The sequence below is a fragment of the Zingiber officinale genome, chromosome 3A, assembly GCF_018446385.1.
Source record: "Zingiber officinale cultivar Zhangliang chromosome 3A, Zo_v1.1, whole genome shotgun sequence".
NCBI classification, from domain to species: Eukaryota; Viridiplantae; Streptophyta; class Magnoliopsida; order Zingiberales; family Zingiberaceae; genus Zingiber; species Zingiber officinale.
In genome coordinates, this window is record NC_055990.1 from 3,847,205 (window position 1) to 3,870,964 (window position 23,760).

Consider the following 23,760-nt stretch of genomic DNA (forward strand, 5'->3'; position numbering starts at 1 on the left):
AGAAGCCTTAGTCACCTTTTCTAGGTCAACTCTAGGGATAGCCTCCCTTGTGACCTTGTTGGTGACTTTCTTAGACTTCTTAGAAGTCTTAGTCACTTTGGTTGCAAAGATACTTCTAGGGATATCTTCCCTTGTATCCTTGACTTGACCTCTAGACTTAGGGTTTGTTCCATAACTATATGGAACCCTATGATAACTAGGCACATCCTTTTTAGCTTTAGGTTTGTATCCCAAACCTCTATGGTCATTGGATGACTTTTGCACCCCTAAACCTAGGTTATGCTCATTTTGCCCTAATAGGATATTTTCCAATCTTTTTAGGGTCTTTTCTAATTTATCAAGTCTTGACCTCAAGACTTGATTTTTCCCTTACTAAGTCCTTAGTATTTGATTTTTCATTTGATCAATGAGCATTTTTATTCTTGGGCTTGTATCTATTATCCTTAGTGTTTTTGCCCAAATGTCTATCTACCTTCCTAACCTTAGGTTGGGTAGTCTTGGCATGTAGGGCCACATGCTTTTCCTTAATGCCCTCATGCTTTCTATTCTTATGGTAAATTGCATTAAAATAATAAAAATTTGAACTATTATGCTTTTTACCATAACGTAAAGGGGTAGGCTCAATAAATGTTACCTTCTTCTTTACCTTGGAGGCTCCCCCTTGACTAGTGCCTCCTTGAGCCTTGATCATCTTCTTTCCCTTGGGGCATTGACTTCGGTAATGCCCTTTTTGTTGACACAAGAAGCACACAATGTGCTCCTTGCTCTTCTTTGTCCCGGGGGTGGTCTCCTTGGGCTTCTCCTTGCCCTTTTGTGTCACTTGACCCTTCTTCTTGGCCAAGTTGGGACACTTGCTCTTGTAGTGCCCACTTTCCCTACACTCAAAACATATTATATGATTTTTATTTTTAATTGAAACATTTATACCTTCTTGTGTAGGGGTGGTGCTTTCTCCTCCATGTGATGTGGATGTAGAGGCTTCCTCTTGATCCGATAGTGATACTCCTCCATTTGATTTTTCTTGACTTGTGGAGGTGAAAGCTTCTTCATCCTCTTCTCTTCTTGACCCGGATGTAGACGATTCTTCTTGCTCTTGATCCGGTGTCAATGATTCTCTCCCCTCAATCCTAGAGGTGGAGGCTTCATCATCTTGTACATGGAACAAGGAGTATGCTCCCTCCTTGTTCTCTTCATTGCACTCCCTTGAAGATGAAGCTTCTTCTTGGACTTCTTCTTCGGAGGTTGAGCATCTCTCAACCTCGGAGTCCTCCTCTTGATCTCGCTCCAATGAGTCTCCCTCTTTGGATTCCTCTTGATTCGGTACAGTGGAGGGTTCTTCATGGATTGTTGCCAATTTGCTCCAAAGCTCCTTGGCATCGTTGAATTCTCCGATTTGAGCCAAAATGTGGCTAGGCAATAAGTTGACCAAAAGCTTGGTCACTTTATCATTTGCCTCGCTCCTTTGAATTTGCTCCAATCTCCATTTGCTTTTCTTGAGAAGCTTGCCCTTGGAGTTTGTTGGAGCTTTGAAGCCTTCCATTAGAGCAAACCATTGCTCTATCTCCATCATAAGAAAATTTTCGATTCTTGATTTCCAAGAATCGAAGCTTGTGGATGTGTACGGTGGAGCCACCCTTGTGTCAAATCCAAGTCCATCTTGGAATTGCATCTTGAAGTTGAGCTTCTTGAAATCTTTGACTTTTGATGAATTTTCTTCAACTTCTTCACCCTCTAGCTCTTCTTGTTATGCTTGACCCTTCCGGCGATGATTCCGGTGAAGAGCGGCCTCGCTCTGATACCACTTGTTAGGACCGAAAATAGCTAGAGGGGGGGTGAATAGCTCTTCGCGTGCTCGATGCTCGGCATTGCTTGTTTCTTCAAGGATGCGCAGCGGAAATACAAAGAAACAAATACAAACACGCTAACACTTGGATTTTACTTGGTATCCACCTCCAAGGGAGATGACTAATCCAAGGATCCACACAACGCACGCACCCTCCACTAATGAAACTCTCCTTTATGGTAACTACCAAGGGCGGAAAAGCCCTACAAGACTCAATACAAGAAGAAGAAAGGGTAGTAAAGAAATACAAGCTTACAATGAGTGCACAAACCCTAACCCTAGTTTCTTCTTCTTGCTTTGATCTGCCTCTTGACTTGGAAGAGCCTCCAAGAACCTTCAAGAACTGGCGATCTCGAGCTTGAGAAGAGTTGTGGAGGAGCTGGTGAAGATCTGAAATGAATCGGTGAAGAGATACCGAAGACAACGCTCGCCTGCGGCTCAAATACGACGCAACGGTCTGATCCCAATCGATTGGATTGCTCCCAATCGATCGGGGAGGCTTTGGATCGATCCACGGATCAATCCAGAGCGCCTCTGTGCTCTGGAAAAACGCCTGGATCGATCCACGGATCGATCCAGCGCTTATCGCGCGATCGATCGATTGGGACCTCTGGATCGATCCACTGATCGATCCAGAGGCTTTCTGTTCGCTGGGAAAGGTCTGGATCGATCCACTGATCGATCCATAGCCTGGATCGATCCACTGATCGATCCAGAGCTTGGTTTTTGCCCAAAACCAAGTCCCAAACCTCCCAAACCAACATCCGGTCAAACTTAACCTGTTGGTACGTCATGCCTAGCATCTAGTCACTCCCTTGACCTGCTAGGACTCCCTCACCAAGTGTCCGGTCAATCCCTTTGACCCACTTGGACTTTTCTTTCATGCCAAGTATCCGGTCACTCTCTTGACCTACTTGGACTTTCACCTAGCTTCACTCACTAGGGTTTTCAATCTGCCTAGCTTCACTCACTAGGTCTTTCACCTGGCCTCACTCACCAGGATTTTCATACTGCCTAGCTTCACTCACTAGGACTTTCACCTGGCTTCACTCACCAGGATTTCCATCTGCCTAGCTTCACTCACTAGGACTTTCACCTAGCTTCACTCACCAGGATTTCCATCCAGTCAGGTATACCTACTTGACTCTTCTTCATTCACACTGATCAGTCCCTGAACAGAATCACCCCATATGAACAACTGCACCTGCATTGTCCATGTGTCTACATGTATTGTCAAACATCGAAACTATGACCATGACTCAAGCTTGGTCAAACCAGTCAACCTTGACCTAAGGGATATTGCACCAACAGACATGTCTTGCAGTGCTTTCACCTTGCGGCCCCACCCGGACCGAACCAGGAACAACACTAGAAGTACCTATCGGTTTGATGACTAGCTCCACAGACCACCGGAGGTCCTTTCAGCGTGCTTTGTCCTCACTCGCACGCACCCTGGAAAACTTCCCAGGAGGTCACCCATCCTCAGATTTCTCCAAGCCAAGCACGCTTAACTTTGGAGTTCTTAAGTTTGGGCTTCCGAAAAGGAAGGTGCACCTTGGTGATATGGATAGTACCATCTAACCTTTTAAGTCATACTTAATCAGAATCTCAGAACCGGGGTATTACAATCACCCCCACTTAAAGACACAACGTCCTCGTTGTGTAACCACAAATCACACCACAAACCAATCCCAGAATCTCCCTCGCTAGGTGGTGCCCTGGGTGCTCCTACCACAGGCGCACTCACGGTCGCAAGGTCGCTCTGATACCAATAAATTGTCACGCCCCCAGAGGAGTCCTTACCGAAAAATTTCGGCAGCATCTCCCCTGTATCGGTGACAATCCGAGACAAACATACATACAAAATACATCAGCCACATACGGCTGGAATATATATACACAACCACGCAGTTATATAATTAGCCCACTCGGCTGGAACATAAATAAACACAACCACGCAGTTATATAATATATATGAATCAGCCCACACGGCTGAACAAAAATCAACACAGCGAAAATCTCAAACAACGATCACAAAACACAAATCAACTGACCGCGAGCCGGCTCGGCTTGACACAATAATATCAAACTAAATACAAAAGAATACAAATACATAAACAAGTACAAAACCCAAAATACAAATAACGTAAGAAATACCGAAATCGTAAGGTCGTCCTCGAATGTGACGTGGAACTGGCGGACAGGATCTCCAGGCGACTCCATAACTCCTTTACCTGTTACCTGGTGAAATTACCAATATGCGGGGTGGTGAGTATAAAAAACTCAGCGGATAATAGACAGATAGTACATGAGTATGGTAAAGAACTAGAGATGCAAAGGTATACAGTCTCGTATGGAAATAGCAGATACTACAGTGATATCATAACAAGTGTCCATACCTGAAACCATATTCTAGGCTAATGGTAGAAAGTAAAGTGTAGCAAAGTCCTGCTACAGTACTGCTCATAACTACATGGTATCATGTGTGGTATATACATGTCAACAGTAAGTAGGCCAGTGTCTAAACACATATCACAGGTATAAATCTCAACCTATGTAAGCATAACAGCATAAATAAACAACAACAGATAATCTAGGGCATAAAGCAAAAAAAGAAGATAAGTAAACAACTGCAGATATAATAACAAAGGTCATATGAGACGAATTGTCTACACCACGACCCCTGTATGGTCGAGAGGCCGGATCGATGACAAACTGTACCACCCAAAGGCCGCCACTACTCTCGAGTGACCGGATGGACAGGTGCATAGTAGCTGAATAGCTACGTCTGCGATGGGGGTCCCTGCTGCCACAACTCCAGCCGCCACTACCCATGAGTGGCCGAGTGTGGCACGACAGGACAAGCGGCACGCTCCAGCTACCACTACCCATGAGCGGCCGAGCGTGCGGCTCTAGCCAACGACCCTCTCAACCACAAGGGAGACATGGTCGACGGCATGCATGCAATGACATGATGCGAATAATGCAACAGTCATCATATATATATAAACAGAAACAGGTATGCTACATGAAGCCAGCATGCTCAGCAAGGTGTGTAAATAAACAGAAATCAAAGCAGGTAAACATGGTATCAGGTGTCCATATATCCAATACCTACTATCTAATGTCTGGTATCTGGTATCCAATACCTAGTACTATAGTATCTGCTAAATATCATGAATAGCAACGAGAGACTGTATAGATACAGAAACGAGTAGCTCAAAGATTGAGTGGAAGTATCAAGCGCGGAAAAAAATACGAGTGGAGTCAAGATAAATAGAGTATCTATCTGAATATAAAGCTCATGCACTAGGGTCAAGATACTAAAGAGATAGAGCAAGAAATACCCGCCTTTAATTGTAGATCGTGCTAGATACTGCCATGTCGAGATGTGTCTCCGACTAGTATCCTGCAACACAAAATACATAATACTACTAAGTTATATCATAAGCCAGATAGCTAATCCTAATTCTAAACCGATTAGGAAATCGATATTTTAATTCCCTTTACTAATCCAACACTACCTTCACAGTAAACCTTCTTATGAATTAATCCTCGGCTCACAATTGGACTAGTTCTAAGTTAATCCACAACAATCCTTTGGAAAGGAAACTATCCATTTATCCCACTGTAAATATCCAATGTAATCCACACTACTCCTTCCATTTCTGTCCAAAATTACTACAGCTAACACAAGGGATCAAAACTTAACGGTTAGCCATTCTAATCCCCACAACTCTGTCCAGAAATTCCCCTTAATCCAAATCCAATTAGTTGATAATTCCATCCTTACCCCACAGGTTAATTCTTTAATTCTCATCAATCATCACTAATCAAATCCCATGCAAAACTAAAATCAAATCTCAACATACCTTACTCTTAATTTGGCAACAAGATGTCACTGAAAGTGGCTCACAACCAATAGCAATGATTCCCACTGTTCGCTAACTCCTTCCCTTGCGAATCTAACAATCCAAACAATGAATCCTATTAATTAACCTTGTGATCCAAGTCAAGCTTAACTTCAACAACCTATAATTAACACTTACCCAATCTCAAATGAGTTGCTGGTAGCTCATGTCCGAAGAGCTCACAGTTGTAACAAGATGGCCGACACTATGGATCGTCGGTGAACAGTGCTGGCCGGAGCTACAAAACCAACCAAACATCAAATCTCTATATTCCCATACAAAATGAAAATTGACTTGCTACACATCTGATACGAACCATACCTCAATCTAATTGTGTATGAAATCTATCCCACCCAACGGATCGATAACCAATCTGTACCAGCGACGAAGAGGAACCAAAATCCAGTGATCGGAGTTGCAATGTGCAGAGATCCAGCGGCTCTCGTGCCGAGAAGAAGAAGATGTGCTCGATTAGGGCACCGGCGGTGTGAAGAGGGCGACGGAAACAGACAGGGATTGCGATGTCGATAGCTGCTAGCAACGGGCGCCGGCCTCTCACGGATAGGGTTCCACGACAACGAGAGAGGGAGAGGGAGAAGGCGGCGTCGGGTGACGGTAACGACGTTCGGGTGCTGCGGCAAAATCGGGAGGTGAGCTGTGATGAGTTTGCACCAGCAACGAAGAGGAATCGCAGAGAGGAAGGTCGGTGGCGGAGGTGAGGGACGGTGAAGGAGAAAACCTCCATCGGCGGTGAACTCCCGGGCGGCCGGCGATCGCGCAGGGAGATGGAAAAGGAAGGTGCGTCGGGGCGGAAACGGCAGAAGAAGAGATGGGGAAGGCTTTAGGGCTCGAGTGAAGTAAAAGCAAGGAATTATAAACTTAAGGATTTTTCAATTAACCCTAGATTAATCTCTCAATCAACTCCCACATCCGGGTATTCCAAACAGGCTTTCTCCCCAAACCTATAATTGATCCCCTTAAAATACACCAAACGGACTCCGAAAAATTCCCAGAAAATTCCTAAAATTTCTGAAAAATCCAATAAGATTATTTGTCCAATAACCTTATTATTTAAATATTATTTGGGTACTGTATTTTACATTCTCCCCCACTAATAAAAATTTGGTCCCCAAATTTACTGCTCAACTCAGGGATCCTCATCTAAAGGTAACCACCCAACAACATACTCATATACCACTCCATCCAAGTATCATCACAAATCTCCAACTGTAAAAGATGGCTCTGTGGGTTATGAGCTCATTCTGCTTCCGCTACTCACACACTATTGTCTAACCAACGATAGGTAAATCAATTTCATCTGAAATTCATAATCCCCTATCAACAAATCCTCAAACATCTATATAAAGCGCTAAAACTATCCAAATGTACCCTCAAGGTCATCCTACCAGATATATACAGTGTATGGTTAAAGTCCCCATAGAATATGATACCTCGATCCTCTATAGACTAGTCAAGCCAGCAATGGTATGCAGCTAACTTAGTCAATTCTCCGTCTGTACAAGTCCTGAACTCAAACGTAACTTTTTGGTTATCTAACCAGCACACATAACCCGAGGACCAGAATCTCTATAAAATAGAGTGAGTCGGTCTTCTACAACCAAACTAATAAAAGTAACTCAGTACTCCACCATCTACACCGACAAGAACGGATCAAACTTCCACTGATCAAGTCAACCAAGGTAGATCGGTCCTCTACTAACCGCAACAAGAGTAAACTGGTTCTCTACAAACCGAACCAACTAGGATAAATCAATCCTCTACTACCCAAATCAATAAGAGTAAATCGGTTCTCTACGAACCAAGGCAATACGAGTAAATTGGTTCTCCACGAACCGAAGCAATATGATATTTAGCAGATACTAACCACTACTAAACTAGTGATAACAGAATTTAATAACACTAGTGGTATGGTAAAAGAAGTCCTATGAGACTGTATTCCTTGATCTCTAGTAGGGTCAACCGGGATCAGTGATTGACCCAACACATTTGATGTATGCTACTAACAACTGGACAGGTACTAACAAAAGCATACTAATACATAACATTGTGGTATCAGAGCAAGGCCGCTCTTCACCGGAATCATCGCCGGAAGGGTCAAGCATAACAACAAAAGCTAGAGGGTGAAGAAGTTGGAGCAAACTCATCAAAGTCAAAGAATTCAAGAAGCTCAACTTCAAGATGCAATTCCAAGATGGACTTGGATTTGATACAAGGGTGGCTCCACCATACACTTCTACGAGTTTCGATTCTTGGAAATCAAGAATCGAAAATTTTCTTATGATGGAGATAGAGCAATGGTTTGCTCTAATGGAAGGCTTCAAAGCTCCAACAAACTCCAAGGGCAAGCTTCTAAAGAAAAGCAGATGGAGCTCAGAGCAAATTCAAAGGGCGAGGCAAATGACAAAGTGACCAAGCCTGGTCAACTTATTGCCTAGCCACATTTTGGCTCGAGTTGGAGAATTCAAGATGCCAAGGAGCTTTGGAGCAAATTGGCCAAGCTTCATGAAGAGATCCCCTCCACTGTACAAGATCATGAAGAATCCAAAGAGGGTGACTCTTTGGAGCAAGACCAAGAGGAGGACCCCGAGGTTGAGAGATACTCAACCTCCGAAGAAGAGGAAATCCAAGAAGCTTCATCCTCAAGGGAATGCACCGAAGGGAACAAGGAGGAAGCATACTCCTTGTTTCACATTCAAGATGATGAAGCCTCCACCTCTAGGATTGAGGGGGAGCAATCCTTGGTGACGCCGGATCAAGAAGAAGGAGAAGCTTCTACATCCGGGTCAAGTGAAGAAGAAGAAGATGGTGCCACCTCCGAAATTCAAGAAATAGCAAATGGAGGAGCAAGTGCCATCCCAACACAAGAAGGTATAAATGTTTCAATTAAAAATAAAAATCATATAATATGTTTTGAGTGTAGGGAAAGTGGGCACTACAAGAGCAAGTGTCCCAACTTGGCCAAGAAGAAGGGTCAAGTGACGAAAAAGGGCAAGGAGAAGCCCAAGGAGACCACCCCCGGGACAAAGAAGAGCAAGGAGCACATTGTGTGCTTCTTGTGTCAACAAAAAGGGCATTACCGAAGTCAATGCCCCAAGGGGAAGAAGATGGTCAAGGCTCATGGAGGAAGCTCTAGTCAAGGGGGAGCCTCTAAGGTAAAGAAGAAGGTAACATTTATTGAGCCTACTCCTCTACATTATGGTAAAAAGCATGATAGTTCAAATTTATATCATTTTAATGTTATTTACCATGAAAATAGAAAGCATGATAGTGTTAAAGAAAAACATATAGCTCTTCATGCTAAAACTACTACACCTAAGGCTAGGATTGTAGGTAAAAAACTAGGCGTAAACTCTAAGGATTTTAGATACAAGCCTAGAAACAAAAATGCTCATGGTCAAATACTAAGGACTTAGTGAGAGAAAATCAAGTCTTGAGGTCAAGACTTGATAAAATGGAAAAGACCCTAAAAAGGATGGAAAATATCCTATTAGGGCAAAATGAGCATAACCTAGGTCTAGGAGCACAAAGGTCATCTAATGGCCATAGAGGTTTGGGATACAAACCAAAGGCTAAGAAGGATGTGCCCTCTTACCATAGAGTTCCATATAGCTATGGAACAAACCCTAGGTCTAGTGGTCAAGCCAAAAATACTAGGGAAGTCATCCCTAAGAGTATTTTTACAATAAATGTGACTAAGACTTCTAAGAAGTCTAAGAAAGTCACAAACAAGGTCACAAGGGAGGTTATCCCTAGAGTTGACCTAGAAAATGTGACCAAGGCTTCTAAGAAGCCCAACAAGGTCACTAGGAAGGTATCTAGGGAAGTTATCCCTAGTGAGTACCTAGAGCATCCAAGGAGCACCAATAGGTGTTGGGTTCCTAGGAGCATCTTCTCTACCCCATAGATGGGTTAGAGAGTGTCAACTCCGATTAGAAGGGTAGTTAACCCAACTTTGAGGAAATTGACACTCAAGGAGCATTTTCAAGGTTTAGTTAACCTTTGAAAATGAAATGGACCTATTATTTACTCCTTGAAAGAGTAAAATGTGCCTAATGGTGGAAGATTTGATTTTTAATCTTAAATGGCACATATTGAAAATTAATAAGAACTATCAAGTTGGGTTTTTGGTATGTTCTTAGGCAATTTAAGGCAATCCGGGCCTTAAATTTAAAAGTGCTGCTCTTGAGGAAAAATGGAATATGCCAACATTTGAGGACATGTTCATTTTAATTGGCATAAATTAATCAAGGGAATAAGAAATGCAAACTTAGGCTTTGGCATTTTCTTGAAGCACTTTGGGCAAGCTAGGGTTTAAGTCTTAGGATTAGCTAAGATTAACGATACTTAGATAGGTAATCTAGGTATATTTTATTTATGCTAAACCTTGCCATGATTGTTTGCTCATAATATGCCATGACATCATATTTTATCTTATTTGTATTTTGCATTCATGACTTATCATGAAAAATACAAAAATACCATGTCATGCCATACATACATCATGTAGTTATAGGAATCTTTCTTTTGAAAGCTATTTTATTTTGATGTATGCCATAACATTATCATGCATTATGTTTATTTCCTTAAAAAATTAAGGACATATGGCATTAGTTAAACAAGTGGCATTTGTTTACAACAAGTGGAATAAACAAGTGACATTTGTTTAACAAGTAAATCAACAAGTAACATCCTTTGTGGATGTCTACCTCTCAAAATGCCTAGATAGATATGCTTGATCCCTAGAATAGGGCAAAACCAAAATCTTACATCTCACAAAGACCTATAAGGTGACTTATATGTGTTTTAGTGCATATTATATACAAGTGAGATGTTAGGATGATGAACAAAACTCAAGATGTTGATTTAGTGCATTCTTTTGAGTTTTAAGTTCATCAAAACACATAGTTATGTGTTTTCCCATCATTGGGAAAGCTAATGTACAAGTCATGTGCATTATGCCCAAGGAACATGATGGGATATTGGTTTTGAAAATGTTTTTAAAATGTTTTTGGAAAACCTTGGTGAAGGCTATCTTTTGATAGTAATTACCATTGAATAGTTAGACACAAACTTGAAGAAAAACACTAAAGTTTTTGCAAGCTTTCAAGTTTGTGTCAATCTTTGAAAATATGATGTATTTTCATAGAAAACTACTTTTCCATGATTAAGTATGCCCTAAATAATGTCTACACGAAATTTCATAATTTTTGGATTTTTGTAGAATTTTCTAGGGGTTAGTTGACTGAAATGGAATTTCAGCAACTATCAGAGCTCCGATCGATCCATGGATCGATTGGAGTTCCATGAATCGATCCATGGATCGATTCAAACGGCAATTCCCGCGAGCAGAAGCTCGCTGGATCGATCAGCCGATCGATCCAGGGAGTCTGAATCGATCCGTGGATCGATTCAGAAAGGTTCAATCGATTGGAACCCAACTCCAATCGATCCAAGTTGCTGATTTTGGCTGGGAAGGCCTGATTTCAGCATCTTTGAACCTCTTTGAGTCTAGGTAACCATTCCAAACCCCTTAAATACATTTGTATACATACAAAGGGTGTTTTCATGTTGAAAACAAGGATGGATTGGTTAACGAAGACTAAGTAGAAGTTTAGGTTGAGATTGTTTCAAATTTTGAATATTTGAACCTCAAAACTTCCACATTTGGGTTTCCTAATGGTTTAGGGATTCCAAGTCATTGTTGGTGCAATGACAGAAGTTACCACCATGTCTTTAGGGGGAGGGACTCTTTAAAGACATGAAAATTATGTTGCATGAACCTTGGAAGGTGGTTAACCTTCTGTTGTGAACTTGCTCAAGGTTGAGCATTTAAACTTGAAATGGGAAAAATGGGGAGTGGATATCCTCATTATTTCAAGTGGACACTCAAGTGGTTGAAAATGCTCAAGGTTGGGTATTTGTCAACATTGAGGGAGAAGTTAAGGATAAATGAAGGGTATGGGACCTTCATTATCGTGTTGATCACAACGAGTGATGTTGTGAACAACGATGAGCAACTCTTCAGGGGGAGAGTCTTCAACAAATGGATTTGTTGAAGTGTGCCCAGAATTGGAGCATGGGTTGATGTGTGTCCAACGATGGGTTGATGTGTGCCAATAGGGGGAGAATGTATGGTTAAGCTTAGTCCTTCATTACCTATGGGAAGGTCATAGGGGGAGAATGAAATGACTCATGAAAGGGAGTAAGTTAGGCTTTCATTACCTAGAGGGAGTTTGCCCTCTTAGGGGGAGAATGAAGAGCTTAATTTATGCTTTCATTACCTAGTGGTATGAAGAAGGAGGCTATGGGATTAGCCTAACTTACATATGGGATTATAAGTGTTATTGTGGTATTGTCAAACATCAAAAAGGGAGAGATTGTTGGTGCAATATCCCTCAGGTCAAGGTTGACCTGGGTAACCAAGCTGAGTCTTGGTTTGGGTTTAGATGTTTGACAATAAGATATTGATTGAAGAAGAGTCAAGTAGGTCAAGGTTGACTGGATACTTGACTGGGAAGTCCTAACTGGGATGTTAGGCAAAATGAAAGTCCTGGTGAGTGAAGCCAGGCAGAAGAAAAGTCCTGGTGAGTGAAGCCAGGCAGATGAAAGTCCTAGTGAGTGAAGCTAGGCAGATGGAAACCCTGGTGAGTGAAGCCAGGTGAAAGTCCTAGTGAGTGAAGCTAGGCAGATGGAAAACCCTAGTGAGTAAAGCTAGGTGAAAGCCCTGGTGAGTGAAGCCAGGCAAGGGAAAATCCAGATGGATCAAGGATGATCGGACATCTGGTGCTGGGAAGTCCAAGTAGGTCAAAGGATTGACTGGATACTTGGCAAGGAAGGAAGACCAGATGGTTCAAGGTTGACCAGACATCTGGTGGAAGTCCAAGTAGGTCAATGGAGTGACCGGATACTTGGCACGACGAGTAAAAGTCCAAGTGGGTCAAAGGGATTGACCGGACACTTGGTGGGGAGTCTGGCAGGTCAAGGGAGTGACCGATGCGAGGCATGATGTACCAACAGTCAAGGTTGACCGGATGTTGGTTAGGGAGGTTTGGAACTTGGTTTGGGCAAAACCAGTCTTGGATCGATCCGTGGATCGATCCAGCTGTGGATCGATCGGTGGATCGATCTAGATTCTTCCCAGCGAGCTCGGATCGATCCGTGGATCGATTCAGGTGGCGACTGGATACGGATCGACGCGGCTGCTTCGCGCGATAGCGCCGGATCGATCCGTGGATCGATCCAGCGCTTTCGCTGCAGGCGCTCGGATCGATCCGTGGATCGATCCAGCCTCCCGATCGATCGGAACATTCGAATCGATCGGATCCGACCGTCGGGTTTAAACCGCAGGCGGCGTGGTCTTCGGCATCTCTTTACGAGCTCTTCTCGATTCATTCCAAACTCCCCACCAGCTCTCTACAAGCACGTGATCGCCAGTTCTTGAAGGTTCTTGGAGGCTTTCCAAGTCAAGAGGCGGATCTATTGCAAGAGGAAGAAGTTAGGGTTAGGGTTTTTACGGCACATCTTGTAAGCTTTTGCTTAACTTGTATTTCCCTTTCTTCTTCTTGTATTGAGAGTGTTGTAGGGCTTCTCCGCCTTTGGTAGTTACCATAAAGGAGTGTTATTCATAGTGGAGGGTGTGTGCGTTGGTGTGGATCCTTGGATTAGTCACCTCTTGTGAGGTGGATACCAAGTAAAATCCTAGTGTTAGCGTGTTTGTGTTTGTTTCTGTATTTTCCGCTGCACATCCAAGAAGAAACAAGCAACGAAGAGCACCGAGCGAACGCGACGAGCTATTCACCCCCCCCCCCTCTAGCTACTTTTGGTCCTAACAAACATAACTAACATAACAACCATGCATGCACTAACAGAAATGTAAGATAACGATATGCAAACATACCTCCTATAGCTTGGAGAATCCTGTCACTGCCTGGTCCTAAAACCCGAAAAGTCACATCAAGAAACCCAAATCACGAAAAACCAAACAAAAATAGGCCTCATAAACCTTGGCTCTGATACCAATAAATAACGCCCCGGCCCGGGCGGCCCCACCCGGACCGAACCAGGAACAACACTAGAAGTACCTATCGGTTTGATGACTAGCTCCACAGACCACCGGAGGTTCTTTCAGCGTGCTTTGTCCTCACTCGCACGCACCCTGGAAAACTTCCCAGGAGGTCACCCATCCTCAGATTTCTCCAAGCCAAGCACGCTTAACTTTGGAGTTCTTAAGTTTGGGCTTCCGAAAAGGAAGGTGCACCTTGGTGATATGGATAGTACCATCTAACCTTTTAAGTCATACTTAACCAGAATCTCAGAACCGGAGTATTACAGTTTTCAATCTGCCTAACTTCACTCACTAGGTCTTTCACCTGGCCTCACTCACCAGGATTTTCATACTGCCTAGCTTCACTCACTAGGACTTTCACCTGGCTTCACTCACCAGGATTTCCATCTGCCTAGCTTCACTCACTAGGACTTTCACCTGGCTTCACTCACCAGGATTTCCATCCAGTCAGGTATACCTACTTGACTCTTCTTCATTCACACTGATCAGTCCCTGAACAGAATCACCCCATATGAACAACTGCACCTGCATTGTCCATGTGTCTACATGTATTGTCAAACATCGAAACTATGACCATGACTCAAGCTTGGTCAAACCAGTCAACCTTGACCTAAGGGATATTGCACCAACAGACATGTCTTGCAGTGCTTTCACCTTGCTAGGGTTCGCCTCTACGCCCCGCTCGGTCACGATGTATCCCAAGAAGCGCCCGCCTTTTGCTCCAAACAAACATTTTTGGGGGTTCAGCTTGACTCCATACATCCTCAGTGTTTGGAAGGTTTCCTCTATGTCTGTACAAAGATCCGCCGCTCGGAGTGACTTGATTAGTATATCATCCACGTAGACTTCCAGGTTGCGCTCGATCTGCTCCCTGAACACTTTGTTCATTAACCGCTGGTATGTGGCTCCGACATTTTTTAGTCCGAACGGCATCACATTATAACAGTAAGTGTCGTCCGCAGTAACGAAGCTCACTTTGTCCTGATCTTCCCGGACGAGTGGTACTTGGTGGTAGCCCTGATATGCATCCAGCATGCATATCAGCTCGCATCCAGCAATAGAGTCTACAAGTTGGTCGATCCAGGGTAGAGGATGAAACTCCTTAGGGCATGCCTTATTTAGATCCCAGAAATCGATGTAGACTCTCTATTTGTTGCCTGGCTTGGAGACCAGCACCACATTGGCGAGCCAGCTCGGGAATTGCACCTCCCGTATGTGGCTGGCCTCCAGAAGCTTCTCAACTTCAGCTCAGATGATGACATTCTGTTCGGCGCTGAAGTCCCTCTTCCTTTGCTTCACCGGCCGAGCGTCCGGCCGGACGTGAAGTTCATGCTGCGCTACGCTCAGCGAGACCCCTGGCAGCTCGTGGGTCGACCAAGCGAAGACGTCACAGTTTTGCTGGAGACATCTGATCAGCTTCTCCTTCTGGCTCGGCTCCAGGTCGGATGCGATGAACGTAGTGGCATCCGTTCGGACAGGGTGGATCTTTACTTCCTCCTTTTCTTCGTAAATTAAAGAAGGTGGCTTTTCGGTTATAGCATTTACCTCGACGCGTGGTGCCTTCCGAGCAGCATTTGCTTCAGCTCGGACCATCTCCACATAACATCGCCGGGCTGCTAATTGGTCTTCGCAGACTTCTCCAACCCGATCTTCTACGGGGAATTTGACCTTTTGGCAAAAGGTGGAGACAACCGCTCGGAACTCGTTGAGAGTCGGTCGCCCCAAGATCACATTGTACGCAGAGGGAGCGTTGACTACGATGAAGTTAGCCGTCCGCGTTCTTCTGAGCGGCTCCTCTCCCAGCGAGATAGCCAGCCGGACCTGTCTGACCGGCAAAACTTCATTACCGGTGAACTCGTAGAGGGGGGGTTGTCATAGGCAGCAACTCGGCTCGGTCAATTTACAATTGGTCGAAGGCCTTCTGGAAGATTATGTTGACCGAGCTGCCTGTATCAATAAAGATGCGGTGAATAGTGTAGTTAGCTATTACCGCTCGGATGAGGAGGGCGTCATCATGCGAGACTTCGACTCCCTCGAGGTCCCTAGGCCTAAAGCTGATCTCGGGCCCATTCACCCGCTCCTGACTGCAGCCAACCGCATGGATCGTGAGCTACCTTGCATGCGCCTTCCTTGCCCTGTTGGAGTCACCTCCGGTTGGTCCACCAGTGATGATGTTAATTTCTCCTCGGGACACGTTGCTTCTATTCTCTTCCTCCCGAGCGGATGGCCTGGGATGCTCGTGCGATGCCCGAGGTTGAGTCCTGGGCTGCTGATGATGTTGTCGCTCGGGGGATCCTCTTTCTACACGCCGACCAGGGATCTGGTGTCGATGTCGCCGGTCCGACGAAGGTGATCGGCGGCGATAGTTCCTTGGCGTAGGATGAGCGATTGGGGGGAGGCTTCGACAATCGCGCGTGTTGTGGGTTGCTGACTGATGGAGTGAACAAAACATGGGAGTCCATATCTTCCCTTTTGGCTTAGGCCGATCGGGCGCTACTTGTTGAACTGCGTGTGGCCTTGCTTGTTGATGAGGTTGGGCTGCTTCCGCCCGAGGTCCTCTAGGTGGATGGTAGCTAGTGGGAGGTTTCCGCTCGGCTGAGGCTGGTGGCTTAGACGGTGCTTCCTTCCTTCTGGCCGCCTGGGCTTCCTCTACGTTGATATATTCGTTGGCCTTGTGCAACATATGGTCGTAGTCGCGAGGCGGCTTTCTGATGGGCGAGCGGAAGAAATCACCGTCCACAAGTCCCTGTGTGAACGCATTCATCATAGTTTCTGAAGTGACTGTTGGGATGTCCATGACCACTTGGTTGAAGCGTTGGATGTAGGCTCGGAGTGGCTCCTTCGAGCCTTGTTTGATGGCGAATAGATTGGCGCTGGTCTTCTGGTAGCGCCTGCTGCTTGCAAAATGGTGGAGGAAAGCCGTTCGGAAATCTCTAAAGCTCTTAATTGATCCGTCCAGCAACCTCCGAAACCAGCGTTGCGCCGAACCGGACAACGTAGTAAGGAAAACCCTGCATTTAACTCCGTCGGTGTATTGGTGAAGAGTGGCAGCGTTATCGAACTTACTGAGATGGTCATCCGGATCAGTTACGCCATTATACTCCCCGATCGATATTGGACCGTAATGCTTCGGGAGCGGGTCCTGTAAAATCACCTCAGAGAACTGGCAATTGACCCGCTTGGGAGATAACTCTGTACGCGGTGCTTTCCCTTTTCTGATGTCTCGCACGGGCACGTCATTGGACGATCCATGGTTGGCTAGGGCCAGCTCCGACGGGGTCTAGAACAGTGCCCGATGAAACGGAATGGGGGTGGCCGACACGTCTCCCGGTGTGCCGGTCTGCCCTTTATTCTGAGCCCACGTAGAATATTGTTCCGGTCGGTCTTCCATGGCCGCTCGGCCTCCAGAGACCGAGGCAGTCTATTGCGCTATCCTTTTTGCTTGGGCCTTCTGCTGTTGCTCAACCATCTTTGCAGCTCGCGCTTGAATGAGTGTTTCGAGCTCCTCGGGAGAGAGTGTTACCATGAGTTGGCGTCCAGCTTCTTCCATCTTCTCGGCTCGGATTCAGGTGCGTTCCCACAGACGGCGCCAATTTGATCCTGTCCGAGAGCTGAGTCGACAGACGCTGGGGACGTGGCGCTCTCTGCTGGTTCCGCGCGCACTCCGGGATGAGGTGGACCTCCGGCGAACCTGCAAAGAAGTCGAGCCGAGAAGGGGTTCTCGGCAACGATCCTCCGAAGCTCAAGTCAGGCAACGAAGGAGAAAGGCAGAGTAACGCTACTGTAGCTACAGTGATGAGAAAATTGCATACCTCCGATGAAGTCTGGGGGGTCTTTATATAGGACCCCGGAGAGGCGCGTGCACGCTTCTCCAAACATACCTCAAACGTGGATGTCAGAAAAGCATGTCTGACGCCATTCCGCAATCGTCCGAGCGTATCTCTGGCATGACAGTGAAAGCTCCCACCGTACGATCCTCTGTACGGCTCGGCCGCTGACCATGCTGTTTGTCGGCGGCCGGTGTCTCGAGGCTGATATCGTCAACTATTCCTTTTGTCTCCTTCTGAGTTTTGTCATCTAATGGTCCGGTCAAGACGGCCACTCGGTTCTCCTACAGGGATGTGAGTGTATTGGACCGACCGGTAAAGTCCACGGTCACCTGCTCGGATGAGATTGCGCCTTCTTGGTCTACGATTCTTCCAAGCGGCCTGGCCACTCGGAATGACAGTTCTTTTACCTTGAGCGTCGGAAACTCGACCTGTGGTCGAGCTATCTTCCGTCCGGCCTGGGGGGATTTCTGGCCGGGCGATCGGATGACCTATCCGCTCGGCAGGACTTTAGGGTTGACCCTCCTGACCTTTGACCTCCACGCATCCTTACCACCGGATCATTAGTGATTTCAGATCTGACTACAGACATAATTCACATAAACTGCATTTCCAATCACAAAAAAGATTCTTCGTATAAAAGTTAGACGTACTTATCAGCACCTTTGCAAACAAGAAAAAAATTTCCACTTGCATCATGTACAATTATATGTTGGAGCAATCTGGGTACCCTAGGTTTTGATGTTTGAGCAAAGGTTTAAGTTAGATTTATTGTTGTATTTGATATGCATTGTGAGTGTGCAGGATACATGTACAACAAGGAAAGTCCAAGGGTGAGTCTTGGCAATGTAAGTCCAAGCATGTAGTCTTGGCAACGTAAGTCCAAGTGTGATCTTGGCAAAGGAGGAAAGTCCAAGGATGAGTCTTATCGGTGTAAGTCCAAGCATGTAGTCTTGGCAACGTAAGTCCAAGTGTGACTTGGCAATGGATGAAGTCCCGGAGGCGCGACCTCTTGGCAAAGGAAGACCCGACAATAATGACAAGGCCGATAGAAGCTCCAGAAGGCAAGACGTGAAGGATGGGGAGGCATCTGAGGGATGCAAGGCTGATGGAGGAGGCTAGAAGACTAGGTCTAGGTTGGTCGAGCGAGAACGAGTGCTGAGTTGATGTACTCGGGGTAAAATCCCAAAATTAGGGTTTACTGTAGCAGTACTATAGCGTCACTGCAGCAGTACTGTAGCAGTCGACTGGTGGTTTCATTAGTCGACTGGTGCAGTCGACTGCACCAGTCGACTGGTAGCGAACAGAGGGTTGGTATCGAGCCGTTGGGCTGCAACGGTCGAATTTCCACGAAGGACAGTCGACTGGTAGGCGGGGTTTTCTAACTCGTGGCCTATATAACCAAGCATTGGAAGCTTGGTTGAAGTTGACGAAATTAGTGGTGGTTAACCCTAATTAGAGTCTCCTAGTGCCCAAGTACTCTAGCGTGCTTGTACAAGATTGTGGTGAGATTTCTCCACCCGCAAGGAGCTACACGAGCTAGCCGAAGGTTTTCCGGGGAGTCATCCACCGACGAATCGGGATCGTCCACCTTACGGGCAGCCGTGGAGTAGGAGCTTCATCTCCGAACCACGTTAAACAACGTGTCATTGGGTTAGCTTTCCTTTTGTTTGTTAGTATTTTTGTTTCCGCTGTGCACTAACAAGCGTAGGAAGTGACGATTTGGGTGAGACGCTATTCACCTCCCCTCTAGCGGACGTCAAGGTCCCAACATTATAGACATTCTCTTCCTTTTGCTTTGAATTCCAATAGATTGAAAATCTTGAACTCCCTATGTCAGAATAAAATATCAAGTCGGTCAAGATCTTCATAGAAAAAAAAAACTTATTGATTAAAACACATAAACTGAATTGTTACCTCTTAATAAGATCTCCATGAGATGAATGTTTCTCCCTAATGAATACACTAGATTGAGTCTTTTTACAAAACTTAAAGCCAAGTTTCCTGACAACAATAAAAAATGCAACTTCATCTGGTGATTCTGCTTCATAAGTAAAGTCATCAATTTTCTTATCTGGTTCAGAAATTGCACTGTGACATAATACAAGGATCCTAAAGAATGGTAGAATGATATCAGCTGTGGGTTCCTTTGCCCAATTTATATACATAAGTCTGTTATTTCCAAAACTAAAATCAAGGATTTTTGTTGATTTTTTCTTATTATATTTTAAGACCATCTAAAAACCAAAATAAATAATGGATAGTATATTTGAACTTTTTGCAACATCAAAAATCCACATGAACTGAAATAAGCGCAATCAAAGATCTCTAGGTCCATTAGTAGGCACTTTTAGAAAGTCTTAAAATATAATAAGAAAAAATCAGTAAAAAAAACCTTCATGTTGGGGATTTTTACTTATTCATCATTATTACTATTTTATATCTCCTTAGAAGTTGAAATAAATAATCGATTAATTTCTGTCGATTTCTGGGGTTGCAAAAAGTTCAAATATGCTATTTATTAATTATTTCGACTTCTCTAAATGTATTAAAATGTTATCAAAAAATTAACTAAACTTTAAACATCGTAGGTCTAATATGATTTGTATATCAGTCCTATATTATATATGCACACATGAAAAAAAAAAAAAAAATAGAGGAAAGAGAAGAGACTAGAGGAGATTGATTGTATGCATAAAAGAGAGGAAATTGAAAAGAGAGTGAGAAACGAAATAGGAAAAAAAATAAATTTATCAAAAGGATAAAATAAAAAATACATCTAAAAATCAATTTATTTTATCGAAAGGATAAAATAAATTATTATAATACTATTAATATATATTTTATATTTTATTTTGATTATTATTTTTAAAAAATTATCAATCAATTTTAATTTCGATAAAGCTGCGGATAATATTTCACAAGATCTATAAAAAGAGGTCTGGACCTAGTAAATATTCAACAACTTTTATATTAATTTCCTAGTTTGTTTCTAAGCGTCCAACAAAATGTAAGATCTCTCTATCTTTAAAGAAAAAGATTTTCTAGTATTTTTCATTTGCTAATAACTACTTAAGTTCTAATCAAGTAATTTTTTATCTCTTTTATTTTATTAATTGTTCAACTCTATTTTAATTTAATTATATTACTAATCTGAGTTAAAAAATTTAAAAAGATATTTTTATTTGACAGATAATTTACGCTATTCTTATTAGTCAGCTCCATCATAGAGTATTAGATAAAACAAAAGTTTAAATCAAAACCACTAACTCATTAAACATTTAATAAGTTAAACCTAAAATTATATAAAAAGGTCCTTTATCCCACGGGCTAAAACTTAATGTATATGTGCCTTAATTTAACAAAATATATATATCTAAATATTTTAAATCATTTCAACAGGGGTGGTGGCGCAGTTGGCTAGCGCGTAGGTCTCATAGCTTGATGAGTCATCCTGAGGTCGAGAGTTCGAGCCTCTCTCACCCCATGCAATCCCTTGGTGATGAGGATCTCTGCGCTTCAGTGATGTCAGGGTTCATCACAACCATCTGATTAAGATGATAAAAGTGCTTCTGAGCCAAGTTTTTTTTGCCCAGAGGATCTGCTCTTGTTTTTTATTCAGATATGTTGTATCACTCGGCCGCACTTTACTTCTTGATTTAGACAATTATAATTATTTACTAAAATTTTTTTTAAAACAAAATCTTTGTTAATCTTTTCCTACAAATAAGTGGCCGTCCTCGGTGGGTCCAGGACTCTACTTCTGCAGTTCGACTGTACTTCTACCATTTTGTCTTGTCAAACAGCGTCACTCTTGCCAAAAGGATAAATTATTAAAAGGATAAAATTAAAATAAATTTATTTTAATAAGTTTAAAAATCTATATGCATCCGTACACAAATTACCGAAATTATTTTCCCTTTCGATTATAAATTGATCCTAATGCGGAGACGAATGATAAGGACAGCTGGGAGGACCTTGTGTAACCGCTTTATCTTTGGTCCTTGAATGGAATAAGTTCTTTAAATTCACTTTAATATTTTATTCTTTATTTATCCATAAAGTTCACCTCTTGTTGAGCCCGAATTTTTAATCTCCTTGTTTTTTATATCATACTTCGTCCATGACCTATGAGCTCAACTTGTTACGTGTCGTCAAACCATCAAACCAATGGTTATTTCATATTCTTCCTTCTAATGTACCTCGCCAAACAAATTTAATATCTTTCTTCGATCATAAACCATCTCCTAATGGTGTTAATGGTGTGTGACAGCGTCGTAATTTCATCTTTTACAAAATTAAAACTATCAAAAAATATTATCATGAAGTCTGAACTTCAAATCTCGATAAAATCGAGATAAATATTTTTTTTATGTACTAATTATTATTTCAAAAATTAATAGTCATCCGTGATTTTATCTCTCCCGCATTAAGCATGAGACGGATCGACGAGAGCACTGGGGACGAACGTATTCACCTTTTCCACCATATAAATGCACATTTAATTAGAAATTGAGAGATTTATTACAATAAAAATCTTGGGACAAAAACTCCCCCTACCTATAACTACTCAGTGATTGATTATAAGTTAATCCTATGTTTTCACATAACTTTAAAATAGACGGTGGCATTTGTTACAATTAAATCCCTCAACATAGTATAATAATAAGGCACTCAACAGACTAATTAAGTAATCATGATTTAAATCTCATTTATGGTGCACTGCATGATATTGGGACGTTAGCCGTAGGATAAGGAACCGCTTGCACTTTTAAATTTATCCACTAGATAAACTAGATGGGAAGACATTATTTCTTTATAATTTTTATATTTATGATTACAACTATTTTTGGTGTGATTTAGACATAGGGAAGGATTTCAACTTAAGATAATTCAATTTTCTCCAACTTCATTTATTCGACTGCAAAAGCAAAGGGGAATATATGTAATTAGCAGTGTTATTAGTGAGTAATTAGGATTTTAGATTTTGCAATGTTTAGATGATAACAACATTTAAAGGCATAACATTATAATAGAAGAAATATATATATATATATATATATATATATAAACTCCATTATTAAGAATTATCTCTCCGTTTTTCTAATAATAATTCATCAACTGATTATATTATTGTTAGAAAACAAATTATAATAAAATATACCCTACAAATGGAAACAACTGGATGGGCCTAATTCCTCCTAGGCCAAAATTAGAATAGCTCACGTCGGCTCATATATTTTCAATAGTTTTGTTTTTTTTATAATCTAGGTTTTATGATCGGATTAATTTTAAAAGTAATCGGTCTGATTCCATAAAAACTTTTCAAGATTTCTAGGATAAATCAAGAAATACAAATGACAGTCCACATAATGGTACAACGGTCTCAAGAGTTCAAGCGCGGGAGATGAATTTTTTACACTCCCTTGAACCTTGAGTGAATGTGGAGTCTTGAGATGGGTCATGAAAGCTATTTTTTTTAGTAGTAATTGATGACTAATTAGATGTTATAATGGCTCATTGATTTCTGTTAGTGGTTTTAGGTGGGTTTAATTAGTTTCCTTTTCAACTAGAAGAGGCAATGATTATTCTTTAATTTTGGTTTATCGAGTCAATGGGATTCAAACGCTAAATAATAAAATTTTCTCTCATAAAAGATCACGGTTCGATCCTCTGTTGAGGCATATATCGATACCAAATTTGATGAAAAAATTATGTTAGGCAGACTCAATCAAAGTACCCACGTGCGAAAAAATTCAGAGTTTACACTTGCACACAGAGTACTCGCTTCAACATTGAAACGATTTTACAGGGACAGCGAGACCGTGGAGATCGACTATCCATGTATTACTGTGAGTGTTTCCGATATATATGCAAGAATGATACTCTATACACTCTTACCCGAGTGATGGTGGGCGACATCCAACATAGACGACCTGACACGATCAAAATTGAATTCTTTATTCCCTCTCTCATCTGCATGCGACTTGCTTCTCTCTCCAGCATGCAAGCCTTTCTCATGTACACAAAGTGGTGTTTGTTTTTACAAACCAACAATAAAGTGGAGATGTTCTTTAAAGACCAATTTTAACA

At 42.7% G+C, this 23,760-nt stretch overlaps 2 non-coding genes across 2 annotated transcripts; both read left to right on the top strand.

Annotated features, from left to right (window-relative positions):
* Positions 1 to 21,068: 21,068 nt before the first annotated feature.
* TRNAM-CAU lies at positions 21,069 to 21,154 on the top strand. Its single transcript is given in 2 exon segments — positions 21,069 to 21,106; positions 21,119 to 21,154. It is a non-coding gene; the product is annotated as a tRNA-Met (tRNA).
* Positions 21,155 to 21,164: 10 nt separating this feature from the next.
* On the top strand, positions 21,165 to 21,247 carry LOC122054541. The gene has a single exon (XR_006132826.1). It is a non-coding gene; the product is annotated as a small nucleolar RNA snoR114 (small nucleolar RNA).
* Positions 21,248 to 23,760: the final 2,513 nt, after the last annotated feature.